The following is a 21,409-nucleotide window of genomic DNA, read 5'->3' on the forward strand; positions in this document are numbered from 1 at the left end:
CGCGCAGAGAGAAAACAATCATGATAGGGAATGCGCAATAACTAACGGCATTAAAAATGAGCTCTTGTCTGAAATAAGGCAGCTGTTACGAAACGAGTGAAAAACACAGGGGTCATAAAACGACAGGAAGAATTACGAGTTCGGCCGAGGCCCGAACAAAAAGACGTGGTTTCTGCACGGGCAGTCACAAACAAAGACAGGGGCTCGGCATTTGGAGTCAACTCGTTGCCGCCACCGAAGATGCTGACATTCGTGAAAAAACGTAAGCAGCACTATGCCTCAGAGTTGAGTTCGCAACCTTTGTTGATACCACTATTGATATGAACAGGTCTAGTGAATGCTCGTATTTTTGTTTTGTGGCTTTATAGAACCTGCGAAAACATTGTGTGCGGCTCTAGTCATATGGGTCTGCGTAACAGGTAGGGTCGATGGTTTACTCTTGAGACACAAGCTAGATTTGTAGAAACCGGGAAAAATTTCCCGTTCTAAATGCCTCTGTTGAATTACGTTTTGCAGGTCTGGCAACACCTGCATGTGAGTTAATATTTTTGTCTGCGCTTCCCTTGCTACTTTGTCCTATTTCGAAGTGCGTCTGAGGAACTTGTATGGAACAGGTGTAAGAAATCGAACATGGTGATTCAGAATGGAGTACAGGTCGCGACGAAAGTTTGCGAGTGCGCTGGTAGCGACACACCGCGGTAGTTTCGGAATCGCTTGAATGTGCTCCAAACGTGGTTTCAATTGATGTCGCTGCCGGCGCACTCCTCCGCCCCTTTGAACGTGTGAAGAAGCCCGCTTGCGCTTGCCGCTAGGGTGTCACACCGAGGGAAAACACACCACTCCCGTGTTCCGTAAACTTATGTCGGGACCTGTGCGTTGGTGAATCAATGTTTTACGCTCCCTGAGTTACAGATAACGAGATAGAGAGGGAATAGAGGGCGCAACCGCCTTGGCGAGGCTCCAAGCTTTGATGCCAGTATGCGAACTCTCTCCCTTGTCTCTCGCACTCCTTCTGTCAAGGCAAAAACGAACGAAGAGCGAACCGAAGGACCAATGAAACGCGAGTGTGCAACGCAAGTTGGGTTGAAGCGGCCGTGGGAGGTGCACGATGGAGCCAGTCAAACTGTTTTCTGCACGAAGACAATCAGCTGAATTCGCTATGAAGCCGGTTCCTTATCAGAGAGCGCCAAGAACACGACATTCAAAATTCCGCTATCTTTCGGCATAAATGATTTATCTGGTGGTCTTACGCATACATCTCGCCATCACACTGTTGGGTTATGTGACTATCATAGTATCTCTTCCGTAGGCTGAGTCCCTTCCGCATGAGTCCCTAATGTCCGCCATTTGCAAACAAGGCAAGGTGAGGTCAACATGGCGGCATCCAAGGTGGATTCAAATATGGCTGCCTATTTATCTCTATTACCCTCTCTATCTCGTTGGTCAGCGGACACCACGCCGGTTCCCTTGGAGCAGAAACTCTCCCTGGTGTCAAGCGTTTAGCTTTTGCTTACTAACGCGCTGCTGCTAACTTTGTTTACTAAACTTTTATATATTAATTAATTATTTAATTATAAATATTTATCCTATTTGAATTCTACAACTCAGATGTCCTCAAGTAAAGGGATACAGAAACATGGCGCTGTCGAGTACGATGGTGCATGGTTTGAACCAACACCACATATTCAATCATCATCATCATCATCATCATCATCATCAGTCCATAATTCGCAATAAAATAGAACCATCTCGGCAAGCCACAGTGCAAAAGGTACAAAAACCAGCTTAACAAAGGCGCAAAAGTCGAAATGGAAGCGGCTTGCTGATATACTCATGAATCGCACACGAATATTTATCAACAACAGTTATCTTGTTCTGTCTATGAATCAAGGACACGTATGCAAAATTATTTATTCATCCTGGTCTTGAGACCACCGCGCGACTTAACAGCTGTTGACGTGTAAGTATTCTACACTCGTGGTAATCACAATGGACCATAATTCAACTGTGCCCTACTCCATCGTCACCCCTGTTATTATTGCAGACGGCCAAGTGCGGAAATGTGTCGGAATTGATGACCCAAATTGCAACCGCCACTGCCATCTCAAGCATGGAATCTACAGTGCCGGCGGAAAGTGCAAGGAAACTGTTTGTCAGTGTACCTTGGTCGACGTCGAGGTATCGACGCTATATTGAGACTGTGGTTGACGAACTCCACAGATGTCGACTAGAATGAGGTTCACATTCGCACGGAATAAAGTCTGTATACTTGCGGTCCGTGATTCATGTTGGTCTGGCTGCATCTGTATTACTCAGAAGCTTGTGTCTTTCGAGGAGCGTGGGTGTCATTTGCACAGTCCCGTGATTTCAGGATTTTGTCTCGACGAGTCCCGAGGTCCCTAAACGGGGATTCTGGGAATGAGATTGATTCAACAAGGCGCACGTACACAGCCTACTACATTATCCGGACCCGCTACATGTATCCACATTGTCAGTCAAGGCATTCGTTCTAACGAAATGCTTTATTTTTTTTTCTTTTTAGCATGCAACGCTTTTTGTAGAAAAACTGACTAGGTCTTTTGATTCCCTCGTCAAGCAAGAGCTTGGGCTTATTCGCAGTCGTCACATGTTGGTTCGATACGTCCACAAGATGGTCCATCCGCAACATTACACCAAGGGTGAAACCAACCACCGACTTGCAAAACTCAATCACTGAAGCACGACAACCTATAGCACGTTCAGCAAGTGAATGCTCCAGGTTTGCGTAACGTAAAGAAAAAAACAAAACAAAAAGAAAACACACACACACAGAGAAAAAACGAAAACAAAGAACATGCTGACTTTCGAAATTCCTGATGATCCATGTGACAAGCGAGTGCTCCGCGTACTTAGCGTTCACGAAAAGTAACGAGAGTAAAGGCACAGAAGTAATGCCACACGCTGATGGGATCGCTTGACATCGCCTGTCGGGGGACTCCGTACTTCAAGACTGGGTCTCTAGACAACGCAAACTGCATATATTGTCAGCAAATTGAAGCTATCGAACATATCCACTGCTGTGCATATGCTGCGGTACGAGAGAAATACCTTGGCCATTGCAAGAATTGTACGGTGGAAGGTGTCCTACATACCAGAGGCGCTTTCACAGAAAGATACTCCAAAATTCGCAGCCCGGTCTGCTTTCTCCTGGAATCGGGCCTCGCTCAAAGGCTATGAGTAGTGCTCGGACTTCTCATCAACTCTGGCAGTGACTGCCCTAGATGGTAACTTTCTGCCGTCATCATTCCTTCATCTGTTATCACATCATCTCATCTCATCCTGGCTACAGTCGTGATGCAGCCCACATTCGTGAGGCCAATAACGGCAAGCTGGTTTACACCCCCACCGCCACCCGCCACCACCACTACGTACTTTATTTTCCCCATCGTCGTAGAAACTAAACTGGCCATCCACGAACCACCCCCTCTAAGGACACTTTTGTGTGTGTGTGTGTGTGTTCTCTTTCTTTTTTCTTGAAGGTATAGCAAGTCGTCGTACGCCTAACTAACCTTTCCTCCCTTTCTTCTTCTTTTTTTTCTTCAATAAACATATTCCCCACACCCCCAACAACTTTTCCCCCCTGTTTCTTTCTGTTTAACAGCACGGCGAACATTCCGCTATACATTCAGTTCGACGGCACCCATATTTCTCAAGGGTATCAAGCAGTACATGGAGCTCCAGCCCGTGTGTCAGACGCACCAGTCGACTCTCGGTCGCCGGCACCACGCATTAGGAATGAAGGTGCTTGGGGGGGATGTTATGGACGAGGAATAGTACAGCGCTCAATCCAGTACTAGAAATAGAGACATTGTTATTATTTCAAACACAGGTAATGCTTCCGATTGGGGGCGGTCTTTTGCGGGCAAATTGCACGAGCTGCGTTATGAAATATTAACTCTGGAACGAAGATCGTATTTTTTGATTGACAGTGAAGCCTACCGAACTGTAATGTAGCCGTTCATTGTCGACATGGTTGTAAAACGACTCGGAGATTCGGGTTGTGGCTGCGATGCAATGAGCTTACCCGATTCTTCTTCAGAAAATAGTGAAATTTAGTATGTATCGTACGCTCAGTCGCCCTTGCGTACGTAAGGCATCGCGGTGGTTCTGCACAAAGCTGTCTTTATATTCTTGCGGAGGCGCAGAACCACCAACGCTATCACTTGCGTACGCAAACACGATAGCGTACGATATACTGAAGCACACTAGAGAGTTTTAGCAGACCGTTGATAACGTGGCTTGCGTCGAACCGTATCAACCGGATCCAATCAGTGGATAATATTCTGAGTCACGCGCGACTATGATTGGTTCCGATAGACACGATAACCTTATCAACGGTATACTAACCCAAGCAGCAAAACGTACTGAAAGTCAGGTGCAATAGGGGTGGACGGGTAGGTGGAACGCCTTGAACAGACTCGCGAAATGAAGGAACATCGATAAGATACATACCGTCCACCCCTGTTGCACTCGACTTTCAGTACATTGTGCTGCTTGGGAAAACTCACTACTATTATCTTTTCCTACGTCGTAGACAACTTACGTCGCGCCGTATTTCTACTGATTACCAGTAATATAAGACAGCGTGGTTTGTTGTCCAAGCCGAAGCCATGCACCACGTGATCCCGCACCGGGTGGTGGTGGTGGTGTGGGGGTTGTGCTCCCAGTCGCCCACGATTGGCTGAGGAGACTGTGTGCAGATGATGTAATACCGTATTGACCGGATGTATCGCGCGGTCGCGTCCTGACATTTGTGCGTGGTAACTGCGCGCGATGGGCACTGAATATGGTTAACAGTCTATGTGTTAATTTTTCTTTCTACTTCTATTCTGTTCTGTTCTGTGTTCGTCATAGTGCCGGATAGTAAGAACCGTTTCTGGCAGAGTACTTGGATTCACGAGAATGATTTAATGTTCCCTTTAAAGAAAAGGCAACACTGGGATTCGATCAAGTTGGATCCGGAGGCAAGTACAAGGAACGTCAGGAGCAGTGATGTTTTTGTTTTAATTTATAGTACACTGTGCTCGGCCATCCCTGTGCAATGAAACTCTTGGTATACACTGTCCCGGGTGGGAGCGAATACAGGAACTAACAATCACTACGATAAAGGCTGCATGTGAGTCTTCATATGTCGCTACACACTGGTATGTCTTCCTGCAGCACAAATAAGAGAACTACGATCTTGGAAAGCATTCCAAGCAGCACAATGTACCGAAAGTCGAGTGCAATAGGGGTGGATGGTATGTGTCTCATCAAGGTTCTTCAGCTTCACGCGTCTGTTCAAGGCCTTCCACCTACCCGTCCACCCCTATTGCACTCGACTTTCAGTACATTGTGCTGCTTGGGAGGTCGATAAGCGTATCAGATCGATAAGGGTAGGATGCAGGTGCTCTGCTGATAATACCACGTGCACGGTTACTTGCCGTGTCCTGCGTCAGTGTTGTGTCTTGCTGCTTGTGGAAGTGGACGTGTTTTGTGAGCCGTGTGTTGTGTTGCTGCGTGGGAATGGTTCATGTGTTTGTATGTGAGTGGGTTATTGTGCATCGAGACATACTTTGTGGATTATACTTCGCAAGCTTTGGGCGTCATCAACACCGTGTCATAGTGAGTCGTATGCAAATATTATTCTCAGCAACGCTCTACTTCGGAGTTGAGACCAATTAAATAGGGGAAGACGAACGAAACCAGCCTTACAAGGCCCACCTACATAGTTCGATTATGGAACAGCATTGGATGCGAGCACGCAGGCTCAGCTTTCCGGTCGTTGTTTTTACCTTTTCAGCAACCGCCGTTCTGTAATCCTTACTATGCGATATAATGATTGGAGTACCCCCCCAGCTGGTGAAATAATCGACAACTGAACGGTCCATTCGTCTTCGAGATTGTATGATCTTGCGTGACTGTCCGTTGCATATCAGTACGGTATTGTTCTCTGTGTTGGCCTGTTCGTTACTACGTCAATTACGAAATTGTGTGATTGATGAACCACATAGATTTTTCTGTATGCATTTTTGTGGTCCCCGAGATGTGTATCTGTCTGTGTCCGTATTTCTTCTTGCCAGGACAAAAGTTTACGCAACACGTGAGCGGCGTACTGCTTGCGACACGGTTGTTTGAAATCTCCAGTCTGCGGCGGAGCGGTCCCCTGTTGCCGCTGTCGCGCTCGAAGGACCTATACCAATACCGGGTCTAAGGGGAAGCCCCACTCAACCGCCACCTGTTAGACAAGATAATCGAGATAACAGTCGGGTACCGGGACGTCGTCAGCTAGCGAGAGAGTGCGAGAGAGGAACAGCGGCCTCCCCTAGGACACTGTATTGGTGTAGTTCCTTCGTGTGCGACACTGCCGGTAGGGCACCGGTCAGCCACCGGCTGGAGATTTGAGACAACCGGGATTGCGAGCAGTACGCTTTCCATCGTCCTAGGCACTCATCAAAATGAACAGAAGAGTAAGTCTTGAAAAGAGGCGGGAAGTCATCGGACTGTCACAGGTCGGAGTCTCTCGGCAAGCCACTGTGCAGCGGATAGTCTGTTGCCTTTCGTCTGCAAATAGAGTCAGAAGAATCAGAGACGACTCTGAGATCAAGGTCGCGTTGAGGACTTCGGAAAGAAGCGGTAGGTCAGCAGCCACCGCGGCCGAAGACGACAGAGCCATTTTTGCCGCACGCGACGTGGACGAGTTCTGCACCGCGACAGATATCAAGCGGGAACCGAACCTCGGCGCGTCATCCAAGTCTGTTAGACGGCGGCTCTGGCATCTTGGTCCCAATTTTTCTTTTTTTTTTTGTAATCGTAATTATTGTGCGCCAATGTGCTGCCCTCTGCAACGTAAACTAGAGATAGATAGGGATAGATAAAGTCATAATTGATAGAGATGGATGATGTCCCAACCCAGGGACTTTAATAGGGACTTTAATGCCTTCGAAGGCAGTAAACTCTCCCGCTTCTGCCTGCCGCTAGGATGCGCACAGAAGAAAAAGTAGGCAGCTCGCGTGCTGCGTAAACTTTCGCCTGCACCTGTATAACGATCACTAGTACCGCCAAGAACACAGAATGCTCCAAAGCGGCAGTACAGAAATGCCGTTTGCAGTTTCCATTCAGTTTCAAAGTGTAGAGATTTGTGTAGTTTCCCTTTCTTTCCTGAGTAGCGCGTCCTGGAGTAGCCAGTCCCGAGTGGCTCGAGACTAACATCTCCATTGTTTTGTTTTACAAATCAGTCAAATGCATGTTATACGGTGGGATTCAATTCGTTATTTAGTGTGCCTAATGGACACAAAACATGAAACCAATTTAGCAGACAGTGTTGCACGTTTTCATGCAAATTGTAGGGAATGATCTATCGTGTGTCTGTCCCTTCTGTGTTGTCCACACTGAAGCTTCGATCTTCGTGGTCTGCAAGATCCTATTAATCGATGACGGCACCATTGTGATCATCAAATATGTTTCTAAAAAATATTTGATTCAGCTACCGTTTTTCTAAAACTGGGAATGCCGACGTGCGACGCATGAACGAAGTAGACAATTTCCTTTCTTTTCTTTTCCTTTTACTCTTTTTTTGAAGAGTAGCAACCCAAATATTGGCTGACCTCTCTCAGCACTTAAAAACAACAACAACAACAAGTAGACAATTTCCCCAGAAAAACAGTGGCGTGCTTTGTGCTAATAACCGCGTTCGTTCTGGCGATAAAATCACGATTATTTTGCAGATCGTCATCAGATCGTCCTTATTGTCGTTTCACAACATCCCTAAGTTTTTGAATCTACTTGTGATAAGGATCCCCCATTGGATTTCTGTATGTATGGTACCATGTCAAGGCACATGTGTTAGAGTCTTCGTGTACTTTTGCGTAATACACTACAGTTAGCCGTCATCGGGACGCTTGCCTATGGCGTTAGGTTATCCTAATGGAGAACCGTTGTGCGGGTGATGCCTAGTCTTTTATTACGCAAACACATTTCTGCTGGTAGCCGCAGAATCCAGTAATGTGCTTCTCTTCGGGATGGCGTTCTCGACAGTAATGGTTGCAAGGGAAGTCTCCCCTGGTCACCTCACAGTCGGGTGCCTGCGTTGTCGTTGCGTCATCTGCCGTGACAAAAGAAAGACAAAACATTGACACCGTGATACTATTGTCTTGACCATCCTCTCCAATTCGTCTAGTGTAAGGTCACTAAATAAGCTGTACTTACTTACTACTTATTTACTTATTGCAAACAGTATAGTTGAAATACATGGAGAATTGGGGCATGGGAAAAATTGGAATGACAGGGCAAGCCCTGGACGCCTTACTTCGTAACGGTCTGCTTCAATGCTCATATAAACATCTATTCAGTCTATATTGATCTTGGTTGTTTGCACATTTAATGTATTTGTGAAAGCATTTAGGGCATTTAAATACCGCATTTATATTTCGTATTGAAATACTGAACATACATAATAATTAAGCCAGGTATTTGATTACATACTTCAGCAAAGCATTTTGTATTGATATTGAAATACATAAAACAAAAACGTATTTATGCCTATCCCTGCTTCACGACGCTTGGATTGTAGTAAACAACAGCTACACTCGTATCTTATGCTCGTGTTCATATAGGGATAGAAATCTACGTTACGGTTGGGACTGAGTAATCCTGCAGAGTAACCTATAGGTGTGAAGTGGAATTAGAAAGTAGGTCATAACAGGAAGGAGGATAGACAAAGAAGAACAAGAGGAAAAAAAAAAACACGATAAAATTCACACCCACAGTGATCGAACCAATGTCTGTGTCTGACATCTTCGGGGACATTTTGTCCGGGGACATTTTATCCTACACCCTTCGGCAGTGCTTGGTGTCCGGTTTTCATCACCACCACAACAACCACCACCACCACTACCACCACCGCTTTGTGTCTTTTTGACGCCATCACCATGCTTTTCGTATGCGTACCATTGAAAGTTCACAGAATACAGTATTACCTATTGAGTTGTCAGGTCTTTTGGCGGCCATGCAGGACACTTGCTGCACTATTGAATAAATGAAGGTCACTATTATTACAGCAAAATGAGGAAAGGTACTTCGGGCTAGCAAGATAATCTCGCTATCAGCTCTCGTGACGTGTCCACGGCGTGCCCGCTGAATGACCACGTGTTACCATCTTGATGCGCACCTCCTCGTCAGGTGTTCTCGAAAGCGCGGGACGCAAAGAATTCCGCGGCAGGAGCGACCGGAGCCTGACGCCAAAGGAACGCCCCCGTGTCGTCGCTAAGTCGTCACAGAGACGTCGCGCATACGTCACTCTGCGCGGGAATATTTAAAAGCACGCGGTTACCGACGATTTGTATGTCCGACATTGCGTTAAAACCGCTCAAGTAGGCGACAATAGAAATCTGTACTATTTTTTTCTTTCTTTTGCTATTCTATTCTATTCATGAAACATGTATCCCGTAAATCAGGGAATGCGGGAGCCCTAGAAACGAAAATCTAGAATTTTGTGCTTGTAGGGCGAACTGTCCCTTTAATCATACCAGAAAGGTTTCAATACAACGCTTTTTACTCCGTCTAGGGAGCTTCAAAGAGGGTCCCGTATTTCCTGAAACTTCTAAACGAAAAAATTCATGGAACATGGTCTCTCCATTGCATCCGGGTGCAGAGACATGAAATAGTAATTTTGAAACTGTTGCTCATAGCACGAACGCTTCGATGAGGCTGTCCTGATCATGAAGAGCTCCAAGTTGGCCGAGATAGTGGGCTATATGGTTTTCTCCATCTCTCCTCCATCACTTCTGCCGCTCTCCTCTACCTACCAGCGGAATCATCCCTTTAAACGCAGCGTTTCGCTGTGGTCTTTTAGTTCAAGTTCCTTATGTATATTTTTGTCAGTTCATTACCGGCAAGGGGAACAAATGGTGACACTTACTTGCGAGCGCTGTCAGAACTAGGAAAAAGGAAAAGACAAGAAACGGGTGAGAATAGAGATGATGATGATGACGACGACGACAATATAGAGACCTGTACCACACTTAGCGAAGACCGGCTGTTACAGAACGATTACAAGACAACTAAAGATGTAACAGAGCGGCACAAAGGTTGGAGCAGCAGTGCATTGGTTCGCCACAAAAGGCAGTTTTGATATGGGTACAGTGCAGTGGGCCGCAGACGATTTTTCACCGCGCATCGCGTCATGCAGACCACCCTCTCTTTCTTATTTTTTCTTTCTTTTTCCGAAGACTTTCCAGACGAACGTGGGCACAGTTCCCCCTGAAGTCGGCCCAGCACGCATACTAACCCCCCCCGTCCCCCACCCCTTCCTGCTGTCCTCTCTCCACCTGTCCACGTCTGTACGCCGCTCATAGCCACACTCGCTTCACAGCGCTAACACGGAATTTAAAGAACTAAAAAAATAAATGAGGATGAATAAAATAAAAAATAAATGACTTAAAAATATAAATGAGGATGCTAACATGGGCATAGCGTGTTATTGCTGGAATGCGGCACATTAATTTGTCGACCTGCGAACAACAATAACTTTATTTTAATGATGATGATGATTGGAGAGTTATCGCAAGGTGCGACGCTCAGCTCCATTGCTGACGGTAATGTCGTGAAAAGGAATAACGAGCCGTCTCTCTCTGAGGACTCTGAGGTCATACAATGTCCAAAGTGCTTCGAAGTGCTTTTAGGGCAGACTGCTGGTTGGCTGGATTCGGCATGCCAAAGAGTTTCTTGCGAACATGAACAGCAGCTATATATGTCACTTACCTGTTATCGTGAGCAGCAGGATCAACATTTCTCTCTTTTCGTTGAACGGAGTTTTCGTCAGCCCTTATTTCGCAGGTGCATCTCCGTTGCTCGAAGAAGAGGGAAATTAACAACAGCAGCAACAACAACAACAACAAAAAAGTTTTACACGTTTCAACGCGGATATAATTGCGTGGAGAAACGTGTCGTAAAAGCTAGCTTCAAGTGTTTGTAGGCGTGAAGGAGAAACACATAACACAACTTTCAGACATATGTCTGGCGTTGCTCTTAGTTTCATAGTTGTTTATTAGGTTTCCACTTCCTGCACCTTCCACTGAGTTTTATTTTAATTCAAGCGTCGAAGCCAGGTATGGCTGGTTGAAAACATGTTTACCTTCCTATAAAGGTTGCGTCATGAATACTCTCTCTTTTTTTCGGTCGTAGGATTGGAGGCGCGCCTTTTCAGAGATTGCATCGCTGTTCATCACACGAGTTATATATATACGTTCTGTTTAAAACCGCCGATGGTTTTAGAATACGACACATGATGGCGTTGTTTTCGCAACGAAATCGGGTGTTGTCACTGCGCATGTGCAGAACCCAATTCATGGTTTGGGTTTCGGGTGCGCACGTTACCTTTGTGTACCCAGTCGGTGACACAATATGCATTTCTGTCACCCTCGCACTGCGCGAGATTTTGCGACGGAGCCGGGGCCTCGGAAAAGAAGCAAAAGATAAGCTAGAGTCACTAAATAAGCTACGCTTCAGAGTATCGACACTGAGCCGCCATGTTGTTTCGGATGGCCTCCAGCGCCATCCATTTAGCGCTCTTCGAAGTGTTGTCTTCTTCCACTGCGGAACTTCACCTTCTTCTATTTCTACTGCCAAAATAGAGGTGGGGCTGGAGGTCATTCGAAACAACATGGCGGCTCAGGCCCGGATTCTCGCTCCGCCCTGAGGATTAAGTGCACGCGCAGGGACCCTTCCGACCATTCACGAAGCATGGACAGAAGGGCCCCTTAACACCCAGGGCGAATCGAGAATCCGGGCATCAGTGTCGATACTCTGAAGCGCAGCTTATTTAGTGAAGCACATGGCTTGGTGCGATACAAATGCAATCACAGTATTTGGGACCGAAATTTTTATTTTTCGCATTGGATGACTTCAATTCCAATATTTATTCAGCCACGCGCGGTGACTGGGACCAAAGACAAAAAGTAACTGCGTGCGGCTTGACGAGGCATCCGATACGGCGGCAGCGTCATGGATTCCGTGCATAAAATGCATACTGTAACTGCCGCTGGATGGCGCAGGAAACTCGTGTGGTGCCTGCGTTTTGTGTCGCGGCGCTCATAGACATAGTTGCTTCGCGGCGCTAACATGAAATAAAAACAAAGGCGAAAAGTGTGGACGAGAAAGACCAGTTAATGATTAATGATTCCCCCGATACACGCAGCACATCTGGCCACGAGGCCAAGACGTCTGCATCTCCTATTCTGGGTCTTACCTCCTCCTTACGATTGGATCCGTTCTGCTTTCGTTGCTATACAGCTCGAATAAAATAAATGCAATAAATAAAATAAATAATAAAATAAATGCTCTACGTTTACGAGCCTTTACATCTACAAGCTCTACCTTTTCACCATCCCTGAGTTTTCTCTCGTTTGACATCAACAATGTGTAATGTGTAACGTGATGTGTAATTACCGTCACGGACAACAAACTGTCTCCAGTTACTGACTGTCCATACTGAGTGCAAGTGTTCTCGACCTTCTCAAGATTTCTAGTCGGGTCAGTTTTCTTTTTATCTTTCACGATGAGGGATCGTATACAAGTACAAAGAAAGAAAACTCTAGCCCGCTCGAAAGAAGAGCGCCAATCCACATTACCGCGGGAAATGGGATTGTGCGCCACCTGCGAGACGATGAAAAACCCGACTCATCATATATTGTCATCCGAATGAAGTCGCTGTTTTTTTTTTGTGTTTTTTTTTTGTTAGACTCTTAACACGTCGTTAGCGAACCGAAAGAAACCAACCGGAAGCCGCCTCAACAGATGCTTTGAGCACGGCGTGTTGAACGCTTTGATCATTAGTGGTCGTTAAACCTGAGAACAAACTGTAATTAGTTTAGTGTGCATGTGTTGCGTAGTCATCATGTTGCAACGTAGTCACCTTAAAGGAGCAACGTGCATCCTATAGATAGAACTGGCTAAACGCGTGCTCTAAAACGCAAATTCGTTACGTCCGTGTAAACCATAGAAATTTAACGGTGAGAGGCTAGAAGGAGAGGCGGGGAGGAAGATCGGAGGAGAGCGAAGAACTAGAACGGGGCTCTTCCCTCTCACACTGTATATGTACTCTCGGAGGCAGCCATATTGGATCAGGCGAGGAAACGTCGTGTATTCTTAGCCCGTGAAAGGAAAGGCGCAATTCCGAAAACTGTTGGCAGCACTGGCTTCGCGGCTTCCGTTGGCTACGGATTTTGTCACTCTCCGCACCTGTCCAGGCTCGTAGCCAGGGGCTGGTCGAGGCAGTCGAGGCAGAGACGGAGACGGCGTCCCCATGTGGCGGCCATGTCGTGTCTGTGTTTCTTCGTGTCTGTTTCCCTTTTTTTTTTTTGTCAAATGTTAGGGTTCCATGGATTTGGGCTGTGTGTTACTGCTCGGAAAACATTTTTTGGCGTTATGCTTGGCGTGTGCTTACCGGATTATTATTTTTGCATGCGGCGGTCCAACAGTAGCTGATTCAATATGGCGCGCCCGTCGCCCGTACGCTCCAGTTTCGAAGGTTTCCTTCTTGCATACTCGTTAAGATTCCTATGGTGTCAACTGATTCGCCTTACACGGAAATCTACTTCCGTTTATTATTTCCTTACATTAAGTCCTAACACGTAACCACGTCAGGCAACAGTGAGCAGTTGTTTATTGTGTTCTCGATGACTTAGTGGCTGAAGCATTGGCATCGCACAGTATTAAGCTTCATTGCACACCACATGGATTCATAGTACAGATACACATTTTCCGTTGTGAGTCGCAGTTGCCTCTCACGTGGCAATAACGGTCAGCGTAGGCGAAAATACAGTAGTTCATGCAGAAGTATTCTTCATTCTCAGCTGGGTCGCACATAGGCCCATCTATGGATTCTGCACCTGCGTAAGAGATTGTTTGCATTAAAGAATAATGCAAGAAAACAAAATACGTCCGGAGGAGCAGCAATTGGAATCATATCCGCAAAGTAATTTCAATCTCGCCGGTCAGAAAATCTCTTTCCTTATTGGCTGATAGTCTGCGACGTCACATCAGCTGCCCAATAGCGAGACGCGAGGTTTTCTCCCTCTCATTTTGCTGTTGTATTTGGCACCTCCCGTCCCGCCTCCGAAGCAGGGCAGTCGACTGGTTGCCTCTGTTAGCGGGCTGGAGCAGACAGTTCTCGACAGCCAATAAAAGTTCCCGGATGACCTGACGTCGCAACATATCAGAAAGAACTGGAAGAGGTTGCCGCCGCTGCGCTCTTCCTTGTAAATTTTCTCAAGAAACGCACACAACCGCAAAGCAAATAGTTTGCATGAGAGTTTGATTTGATTTGATTTCATTTGTAAAAAGAAAAAAAAATAGATGTTAGTCCCGAGCCGGTCGGGACTGGCTACTCCAGGACGCAAAAGAAAGGGAAACTACACAAATCTATACACGCGGGAGTTGTGGAAGGCAGTATGCAGTAAATCTCAATCAAGACTCTTCCATGCTCCCTTCAGCATAGTACATGGCGCTAACGATACCGCTAACTCGCTTACGACGCAGACATTGTAATGGATTGGTTCATGAAAAGACGAGAGTTGAGTGAGGCCTACCTTATTGTCGAACGCGAGGAAAGTGAACATTGAGCGTTTGTATTATTGCCGGAAAACGGGCGATAACGTTTTGATTAATTCATAGTATTACGGCATACCAAACTTAGCAGATACGGTATCGCTATCATTAATGTCAACAGCTGAACGCCGTACATGTCACAGAAAATGGTCTGTGAGTTAGAGTTAGGGCCAGATTTTTTCGGATTAAACACGATTAGACCCGAATTAGTTTAGGGCAAATTCGGGTTAAACTCCCTATCTCCCCGAATTCCAATTGCGTACCAAGTTTTACTGCATGTCACGTGCAGTACTATTTACTGGCAATTCATACGAATGCGCCACGTAGATACGAACAATAGGTATGCGAAGCACATTTTATGGTACAACTTCTGGTGGCTGGTCCCTATCAATACGCGAGGTATGTATGTTTCATGAATTCATGCACCCTAAGCGCGGGCGGCTTTCTGGAGAGAAAGCAGAACATAATCCCGACGACACCCAAACGTGTCAGCAGCACCCAATGTCATCCCGAGTTACAGATTTCAAAATAGCTTTTACCTCTTGCTGAATGGGGTAAACGGGTTTAACTAAAAAAGGTCACACTCTAATCATAGTTTAGGGCAAGGTGGAGGAGCGATATATTTATTGTAACAAATGAAAAAAGAGGGAAAGGACAGCCAAACGGGACCCCGGCTTGCTATTCCAAAAAGGAAAAAAAGAGAAAATACAAAAACAATAAAATAAATAAAAAGAAAAGAAATAGCAACTGAATAATGAACTAACAACCAGTGAGATAAGGATGAAAAGAAGGATGAGATGGGTTACAGAAAAAGATGACATGAGGTTAATGCGTTGGGGTGAGAGTGGGGCACCGAAAAAATGAGACGGCACGACATAAGTTCACAGGCTGGCAAGGTGGGGCAAGATGGGAATTTTTTTTTGCTCGACGTCGTCTGTCTCAGAGTGGCCTTGCCCCATGCGCTTGAAACTTTGCTCATAGCTGGCTCTCCATCTCCGGTTTATTGCAAGTGAGAAGTGTCCGGATTGGTACGTCCGTTGAAGAAAACAAAAACGAAAGTGCATGAGAGCCGGGGGAGGGGAGAGGGAAAGATGTAGGGCCGTGCCCCCACCTTCCGACGCCCCTGTTATTATGTTCCGATGGTCCCGTACTGTATGTCAGCCCACAAGATCTACACAGAGCAACTAGTTCTTGTACGTCTTCATCTCAATAGCGATGCAAGACGGGCTTCTGTTATGGGACTACGAGGGAAATCATGCAACCTGACAAGGGGTCGTCACGTGATCAACATCAGGGGCTCAGAATAACAAACGTGATAACCACCGCATGACCGTGATCTTCCTTTATTTTTCGCCAAGACGACGATGTTTCGATTAAATGTCGTCAATTAACGGTACTAAAACTGGGAAAGTCGTCGATGCAGATACATCGTCCTAAAATCTCGTTGCAAAATCCTTGGGTTGTGTTCTCGTAAAGAACGCAGAAAAAGTTGCAGTAGCGGTCGTCGTCCGGGGACTCAATGCAGTCCGGGCCTTCCCACACTCTCCTTTCCACTTTCCACCAGAAGAAGAGGAAGAAAAAAACAATTGTTACCAGTCTCGCAGAGCACAATGTTGGAAGGGGCAGTTCTCACTTGGCGACGTCCGATGCGGCGTCGTGAGCGGGCAGCGGAAACAGACGCACATTTCCGGAGTCGGGAGAGGGGAGACGTCAACCCAAAAACTGCCATGCCGACCTTCTTCTACGACGTCGGCGAGAGCTGCCGAGAACGACAGCTGGCGACCAATTAGGTGACACAGAAAGGTCACGCCTCCTGATTTTTCGTCTGCTTTGGACGACGGAATGCCACTGTGGTGGGAACATGAAAATCGTGTCGTCTGACGGGGCGGTGGAAATGCGCCTCTACTACCGCCGCCCGCTCACGACACCGCGTCGGGCGTCGCCAAGCGAGAACAGGCCCTAATACACAAAAACGCGAAACAACGAATGAGCCCCGCCCTGCCATTAGCGCTGCCGCCCCGTGGGTGTCACAGGAACTATGCGCGTGCGCAAGGGCTGCCGTTAGTTGGGGGGGGGGGGGAGGGGTTGTTAGCCGAGTTTCTTCGTTTTCCTGTGTGTATGCGCACTCGTAAAAACAGAACTTCACCGCATAGCACGCAGTGCGCCAATAATTGTCGCGAGCGATAAGGGTTATCGCTTTTGATTCGACGAGACGAGGAGGCGTACGCCTTTTTGTGGCAATTACCATATATCCAAATCGCCACAAAAAGGCGTACGCCCCCCCCCCCCCCCATCTCTTCGAATCAGAAGCGATAACCCTATCATTCTTGCAAATGGTTGGCACACAGCGTGCTATGCGGTGAAGTTCTCTTTTTAGAGTGTGCTCGTTGATTTTCGTGTTCATTTCGTGTCGATTCATTTTCCCCCACTCGGGAACCGGTGTAGAAACGATATCGCATCGGCTGGCACTCCTCACGTGGAAAACTGTGCACATCGCACGCGGATGCAAGCAATCTTGTTTTCCGCGATCTTTCAAACATGCATACGCTGCTCATGATCAATCATGAATCTGATGTGCCGTCAAGGCGCTTCCTTGGAATTCGGTAGCTACTTGACTGCGAATCCGTTGACTGACCACGTTCAAAATAATGGAACTGCTCCACATGACAATATACATTATTCGGTTTCCCTTTAGGACATTTTAAAACATCACATGCGTTTTTATAAGCGTGTTGAACCTTTTAAACCGTTGCGTAACTTTTATTTTACAGCGTATAAGTGGGCCTCGTCGGGTCATCGCATTTAGTGACATAACAGAAAACGACCTGCGGCACGGAATTCGTAAATAAGGTCATTCGACGCCGGGATGCCATTAGAAAATAATGTCATTTTCCGTGCCCGCATAGCACGAGTATCATCAGACGAAAAGAAGTACGTGGAGGAGATCGCTGTTAAGAAAATGACACTTGTAACGGGGAAAAAAAGTTTATGGTATGGCTGTCGTCATGACTATAGCGGCTTAGCAGCCAGGGAGCCTCAATAAATTGATGAAAATGATCGTGACAATATAATGTGTCAGTATATCACTTGAGTATAGTAAGGGCAAGCGATAGGATATCAGTAGAGTCTCCGGTTCGCGGTATTTAGCGAAGAGCGCCGATAAAAGTACGCCAGTAATTTTTCTACGCGGTGCAAACAATTATGCACTGATGAAAACCGGAATGTGCACTTTATATTTTCTTGTGCATCACAGTATATGTTTATCGTCGTAACTTACAGTATACATACATTCATCACATGCGCATATTACTAACGCACCATATGACTTCAATCCTTATTGTGAAGGTTCCCATTATTTCAATTCCCCACATCGCCAACAGCGATGCGGTAGAGTATCGCGCCTGGCGATGAAACTCCCCATTTCTTATCTTAAAAGATAAAGTTATTCATACCAACGCAGACCCTAGATTTCTGGTAAGCCACCGGTTCTTCCCCAAGCAGCACAATGTACCGAAAGTCGAGTGCAATAGGGGTGGACGGTATGTGTCTTATCAAGGTTCTTTAGCTTCACGCGTCTGTTCAAGGCCTTCCACCCACCCGTCCACCCCTATTGCACTCGACTTTCAGTACATTGTGCTGCTTGGGTCACTACCGAATTTGCGAATAATTATACACCGTAAACAGGGGACTCTATGATATCAGTTTCTCCGTTGTCTGCACGGCACGCGTGGGCTTCACCAGAGCGCTTGTCGAGACAATATACGCTACATCACCTAAGCATTTATCCTTGTACCACGGCGTAAAGTATTAAAGTTCGGAATCGAAACGTGCGTCTTACGGCAAAGATAATGTGCGAAGTTTGTGTTTTTAAGTTATGTCCACCTCTCGGTTTTCTTATGCTTCACAACGTATGAAGTAGCGTAACATGTGCAGTACGTAACCACCAGCTGAAGGCTTATGCGTAATTTCTTTGAACCTCCATGCGAAGATCGTCCTTTTTTAAATAAATTACACGAGGGTGAACTACATAGAGGTTATTACATCCGTGGCTAGCTAGTGAATGAAGGTGATTGGATGGAGATTCTTTTCGGCAATTGAGTATCTTGCGCATATGATGGATAACATGAGATGGAGATGAGCCTGGTCTATGGGGGCGGTGAGGCTGATTTCGCACTGCCATTTTTCTCGCACGTGTGCTTCAAAAATAGAACTGAAAAACAATCGAGCTCCGTGAAAAACACAGGCAAGAAAAACGGTAGTGTGAAATGGGCCTAATACTCCTGTCAGACGGGCACGGTCAATGTCATGTCAATGCACGATGAATGCTACACGAAGTTGTATTCACCGTGCGCTTATGTGTCGGGTATAAATCGAACGACACAACACAAAGCCCTGGCGTCGTGTAATTTTTCGAACCTTTGCGAAAGTGAGTATTGATACCGACAAATTATTTAAAAATGGTAACGAATTTGTGGCAACCATCCAACGTGGTCTATAGGCACGAGTTCGCATGTATAAATCTCTTGTTGTTTCAAGTCTGTGATTTTTCGTTATCGAACACTGATAGCTATACGTGACCTCGAAGCGCTACACTCTTAAAAATGAACTTCACCGCATAGCAGGCTCCTAGCCAACCATCATTGCCAATGATATCGTTATCTGCCCTGATTGGTTGAAAACGGGAGGCGTACGCCTTTTCTGTGACAATTATGAACAGCATAAGTGTCACAAAAAAGGCGTACGCCTCCCGTTTTCAACAAATCAAGGCAGATAACTATATCATTCGAGATTATGGTTGGCTAGGAGCGTGCTATGCGGTGAAGTTCATTTTTAAGAGTGTAGATCGTCCACGAACCCATTGAACACCCCTCCGCGTCTGCGACATAATTATTACTACGCACTTTCTTGTACTAACTTACATGTAGCCGTTGCCAGGGCTGCAAGGAATACGGGCCGATAATTAGCGAGAACGACGTACAAATCTGTTATCAACGTGAAAGAATGCCAAATATCGTACCGCATAGGGCAAGCAAGCACAGGTACATGGTGGAGAACTTCGTTACGGTGTTTCACGTCCGTGGAGGGCGGTGGCGGCACGAAAAGAAACACCGAGCTGACAGAAACAGTTGCTCCGGAATTTTACATCACTGAGAGGAGGCGCGAGTTCCGTTTTCAAATACATTTTCTCGGGAAGCTCTGGCAGGTCATAAACCAATTGCACTCACGTAACCGCTGCTGCCGTCGTTTTCGATTTATAGGTTGTTGGATGTTGTCACGTGATGGATTGAGACAAGAAAGGTTATAAAAGTGTACACATGTAATACGGAAAGAATGAAACGCTAGTGTCATACAAAATGAGAAATAATCCGCTCCCACTTTGGCGCTGCAACAGCAATAGGATTGTTGCAGCGAAATTCGCCAAACCGAGCGCATTTCTTGTCCAAGCGACCATGGGTACAACAGTAGGGAGCTTCAAGCGGTGTGGCGCGAAAGAAAGCTACAAAACCTGTAGGAAATCCACAGAAAAAGTTGCGCATCTTGCCAAGTGCGAAGAACTCGATACCAGTTTAGTACGAGTCTCATACCGATTCTCCATAGCCTTGGCAGCACTTTTCGCACCACTTGCGCGTGCTTGTTCAATACACAGCCGAAGCTATTAAAGGGACCATGAAATGATTTTCGCGATTTGCGAGTACTCTGAAGGAAGCGGTTCTCACGATCCCTCACTATCATAAACACATCGACTTTTAACCGTATTCATTGCACCGGGGTCGCAGTTACAACGCGAAAATAGCGGGCCGTGGACGCCGTGAAGCGGGCTTACGTCATCAATGTCCAGTCCTCTCAGCCAATTGTGGACGACCGGGAGCACACACCCCGCGGGACCACGTGGATGCATGGAATCGGTTTGGACAACAACGACGTCGTGTATCTACCGTCGAAATCGGTAGAAATATGGCGAAACGCAAATTGTCAGCGATGGAAGAAGGCACTGTGCGACGCGTGTAATGGGGTAGTGTATTGTTCTCCAGCGGGGAGTCACCCCGGGCCATAGTCATGATATATTTGTTGTTGTTGTTGTTGTTGTGTGACGCACACAGCGTCTAGGAATCGTTCCGTACGCAGTAGCTCCCAAAAGGCCACCGACAGAGACATTTCCTGACGCAGCTCAGAAAGGAAAACGTGCTCCGGTAACCATACTGGCAATCAAGGGCTACGTTACACTTCAGGTAGGATCCTGTGTCGATCTTAGATACGATCTTAGACACAGGTCAAAGTAAAACATTTATATTTATAGTAAAAAAGTATGAAAGTTTACTTGCAAATTTTTCAACTTGCTCGTGAAGGACCGTCCGCGAATCGGCAGCATCCCCTGTGTACGATGACGCAGCCAGCTCGCCTCGCAGGCGGGGTCGTAGCAGCCACCGCTCGCGGCTGGGGTTCATGCCTAAAATTTTCGGTGTTTGAACGATTTTCAACTCCATATTTCACAGGGTGGATGCTTTAATACAAACGAACAAATTGTAAATGATCGTAGCATTGTTAAATATCCTTTCATGGTCCTTTGAAGATTGAATCTGAGACTCGCACTGAATACTGCTCATGTTGAACAAGAGAGAAGCTGGACCGGTAATCCAGAAGATGTGGGTTCGATCCCTACAGCTGGCTAACCTTTTCAGTGACTTTCATCTTTCACTGCTCATGTATTTGTAAGCTCCACCGTCGTAGAACCGTCGCTCCATTGTCGCTCCACTTGAAAGCTCCACCGTCGCTCCATTGCGTC

At 46.4% G+C, this 21,409-nt stretch overlaps 2 long non-coding RNA genes across 3 annotated transcripts in view; one reads left to right on the forward strand and one right to left on the reverse strand.

Annotated features, from left to right (window-relative positions):
- Positions 1-5,491: 5,491 nt before the first annotated feature.
- The window catches only part of LOC135391856 (uncharacterized), a 231,398-nt gene continuing 215,480 nt past the window's right edge, over positions 5,492-21,409 (forward strand). For both annotated transcript variants that reach the window (XR_010422122.1, XR_010422123.1), the window contains exon 1: positions 5,492-5,643. This is a non-coding gene — a long non-coding RNA (uncharacterized LOC135391856). The remainder of the gene's footprint in view (positions 5,644-21,409) is intronic.
- On the reverse strand, positions 13,659-19,985 carry LOC135393452 (uncharacterized). Its single transcript, XR_010422634.1, has 3 exons — positions 19,643-19,985; positions 19,545-19,562; positions 13,659-13,907 (listed from the first exon to the last, which is right to left on the reverse strand). It is a non-coding gene; the product is annotated as an uncharacterized LOC135393452 (long non-coding RNA).

The sequence above is a fragment of the Ornithodoros turicata genome, chromosome 4 (assembly GCF_037126465.1).
Source record: "Ornithodoros turicata isolate Travis chromosome 4, ASM3712646v1, whole genome shotgun sequence".
NCBI lineage: Eukaryota > Metazoa > Arthropoda > Arachnida > Ixodida > Argasidae > Ornithodoros > Ornithodoros turicata.